General features: G+C 45.4%; 1 long non-coding RNA gene across 1 annotated transcript in view; it reads right to left on the reverse strand.

Annotated features, from left to right (window-relative positions):
* LOC112549686 overlaps positions 1-2,260 on the reverse strand; it is a 7,500-nt gene extending 5,240 nt beyond the window's left edge. The window contains exon 1 of the long non-coding RNA XR_003093200.1: positions 2,179-2,260. This is a non-coding gene — a long non-coding RNA (uncharacterized LOC112549686). The remainder of the gene's footprint in view (positions 1-2,178) is intronic.
* Between the last annotated feature and the right edge of the window lie 1,709 nt (positions 2,261-3,969).

Below are 3,969 nucleotides of genomic sequence, written 5' to 3' on the forward strand. Positions count from 1 at the left end.
AACTTGGACAACGTGTTTTCCACCCCCTCATCCAAGTCACTGATGAAGATGTTGAACAGCGTGGGCCCCAGAACTGATCCCTGGGGGACCCCACTGTTCACATCCCGCCAGGTGGAGTATGACCCATCCACCACCACTCTCTGGGTGTGCCCCATCAGCCAATTTCTGACCCGTCCAACTGTGTAGGCATCAATGTTAGAGTCACTCAATTTATTAATGAGAATGGGGTGAGAGACAGTGTCAAAGGCCTTCTTTCCACGGCAACACCATCATCCAGGGATTTAGTTACCTGGTCATAAAAGGCCATCAGGTTGGTCTGGCAGGACCTGCCTTTGATGAACCCATGTTGATTTCCTCTGGGCATGATCTCCCCTGCTGGCCCCTCACAGATGTGATCCTTGATAATTATTTCAAGGATTTTCCCCAAGACTGATGTGAGACTTATGGGCCTATAGGTTCCTGGGTCCTCCTTTCTCCCTTTCTTATAAATGCAGACCACATTAGCTAGTTTCCAATCTCCTGTGGACCATGATTGCTTGTACAGCCGGGCCAAGGGCACAGCAATGACCCCTGCCAGCTTTCTCAGCACCCGTGGGTGGAGGGCATCAGGGCTCGCAGATTTAAAAACATCCAGCCCCTCCAGAAGATCCCTGACTACATCTGCACAGACCTGAGGCCTGGCAGTGCTATCCCCAAGATTGCCCCTACCTGTGGTGGGAGAGCTGTCCTGGTCCCTGGGGATTGGGGCCCAGGGCCACAATGCACAGCCGCAGGGTCCCAGCAGGGAGTGGTATGGGGCCACAGGCAACTCGTCTGAGGGGTGAGGGAGGTGGGGCAGCTTTCTTGCGTGGCCTTGCTGTGTCCTGCAGTGCCAGGTCACACCCACCAGGCTATGGAGGCCCCAGGGGAGGGCAGCAGGGTGGGAGCCTGAGCCCATGGTGGGCAGCCTGACCTGCCACCACCCCATGCACTGATCTGGAGGGCATGGGTCCCCCCTGCCTTCCTAGGGGTGCGCACAGTGGTGGGGAGCTGACCCCTCCCCACCTGAGCCCCCAGCAGGCAAATGGGGTGGGGGGAGTGAGGAGAAGCTAGGCTTTGTTCTGCTGCAGCAGTTGCCACCTCCTGCCAGGGGCAGGGGGCTGCAGACCTGGGGCCCTGGCCCTATAGCCCTGGCAGCTGGGGGCCCCCTCAGGCAGGGATGGGGGGCAGGGGCTGTGGGTGCGGGGCGAGGGGCACAAGCAGAGTTGTGGGGAGTGAGGGGCCAGCAGGGGTGGGGAGCTGTGCGGGGCCTTTTATTTTAATCATGAATTTTGGGGGTTTTATCAGAGAATTTTCACCAGGATCCCTGCTTATGACTCAAGTCATCAATGAGCCACAATAGAAATCATTTTCAAGTTGAGGGATTGCTGCCACTGCCACTGCTGATCTTTTTGGTTAGTCACCAGTACATACTATCTTTACTCCAAAGTCTACTCTGGAATGGACAACCATAACTAGGCTACTTTGGCTTTTTGCTCTGTAGCTGTAGCAACCTACTGGTGAGCGAATGTGTTATATGACCTGTTTGTACTCAAACCACAGAGGATAAGAATTGTTACAGCTCCCTGCTGGAGAGGCATGTAGCAACTCATGCTGTTTGCTCTGGCAGTCCCCAACTGAATCAGCAAAGAGGGCAGTTACCAGTGAAGCTCTACTGACTTCAATAGCATTATGTCACTTTACACCAGCTGATGACCTGGCCTCCTACCACTAACACTTAATGATATAGCTAGTTAGATATTTTAATTCACTGTATAAATATTAACACTCCTCAGACTGCTCTGAAGAAGGTAAACAAATATTAGTACCATTTCACAGATGAGGAAACCAAATCATATAGAAGCTATTCCCATTACAGATATTACAATAGCTTCTGGGATCTGAGTTCTTGATTGGGGCTCCTGTGGTTCAAAGTGCTTTACAAAGATAGAGTGAAAACACTGTGCCTGTTCTAAACTTGAAATCCTCTTAAGTGATTCCTCTCAGGTGAGGCAGCCACACAATATGTCCATGCACAGCTGATCTCACAATCAAGAACCATCTGATTCTGATCCCATATTCAATCCATATAATGTTTCTCACAACATACAAATTACATACCAAATTGTAATAATTTGTATAGCAGTACACAGTACTTACTTGCCCTGTTGCTGAAGCACACAGGAGAAGATGGATATCCCAATCATCAGTCCAAAACCTTTCACAGGGATTGTGTGCAAGTCCTCACTAATAGGAATGACAAAGCAATGTAATGGGATGTGAAAAACAAGGAAGTTAACTGGCCTTTAGGTATACATGCATATAATACAAAGCTACACATATATACAAGCATTTAGAGAATGGGAATGGGAAGTTCCATGCATCAGAATCCCACCCAGGTAAGGGAAAGGCCTTGTGAAAATGAGCACAGGACAATTCCCAGTTTAAGGCAGGGGTGAATTGTATTATACTTCCCTAGCTAGCCAGAATTTAGCCCCAAGTCATTAAGATTAATACAGTATAGATTAGTGGAAGATAAACAAAGGGGCCAAATTAAGGTTGTACTGGGAATCATAATTTTTAATTTCCTGATGTTTGTGTTTACAAAATTTCAGCCAGAACAGGCATGATTTTGCTATATACAATTAGTGGAAAACTACCAGAAAGAGCACTGAACTATGGAAAAACATTGCCCTTTCAGGAGTTAAATCATTATAAGCTATAACTCTGAAAAGGTATCTGGGGTAGTATGCAAAGATGACATTATGTTTTGGGAACATACAGCAGTTGTGCTTACATTTTTCAGGTTTGGCTTTGAAAACTATATAATGCCACCTCAGTGTGCAGCATTCCCAATACTCCCATATGTGGTATATAGGAAAATGCCACAAGTGCTTAAGTTTTTAGACTGTGAGCTCTTAGGAACAGGGACCAAAGGTTCTTATGTATGTGCATATTAAGGGTGCTACTAAAAACAAATTAAATAAACCCAAAACAAATAAAAGACACCCTAAAAGATGTTAAGTACAATCCCTGTGCATAGAAAGTCCCTGCATGCAGTAAATATTGTGGTACTTTCTTGTTCTCTCATTTGCTTCAGCAGCTGCATCATACTACTATTATAGACTCTGCAATGAAGTTCAAAATGCCTCACCTTTAAACCAGCTGTACCCTCCTTCTTTCGTTCAGCCCTTTAATCTCTTTTTATTTACTCTCAAGGCAATTTATGCAAGTGCAACACAGCTACAGCACAATCAAGTTAGCTGTAGTGAATGGAGCACAGGGTAGTGGTGAATTCCATTCCAAAATCATTTTGAATTCTAACAGCTCCATTTAAGGGATAATGATGGGAGCTCAGGGCATTTCTTCAGGATTAATCACCGGCTGGGTGAGATGATAGCCCAAGGCAAAGCCATGGGCCATTAACCCCTGCAGGTCACTTTATCCCCACAGGAAATGCACTGGGTCAAGTTCATTGTTGCTATTATAAACTCTTATAGGAGAAAAAAAAGGTTGAACTTAAATGTTTATATATGTTTTCGATCCCTGCATTTGTAGTGTTTGTGGATGGCTTTTGGCAATGCCTGTATATTGTACCACAGAGAGATGTAAAAACAAGTCCTATTGTTATCTTTGATACCAAAGACACAATAAATGGATTTTTTATTTGTTTATAGGGAAGCATTTAAGGCTGTCAGTAATGGAATGAAAAATCAAACAAGAGAAAGAGAAAGAAACAACAGAAGACATATAGGGCCAGATCCCCCTCTGGTGTAAATCAGCCTATTTCTTCTGAATCCAATGGAATGACACTATCAGACTCAAAGTCTTTTTTCCAACTACTCAGTTGGTCTAATAAAAGATATCACATCTACCCAAAGAACCTTGCTTGCATTTTTTGCTAAAAGACATTCAAGCATTTGCCAGTCTGGCATGGAGCAGAGACACAGT

This window comes from Alligator sinensis, unplaced genomic scaffold (assembly GCF_000455745.1).
Source record: "Alligator sinensis unplaced genomic scaffold, ASM45574v1 scaffold221_1, whole genome shotgun sequence".
Classification (NCBI taxonomy): domain Eukaryota; kingdom Metazoa; phylum Chordata; order Crocodylia; family Alligatoridae; genus Alligator; species Alligator sinensis.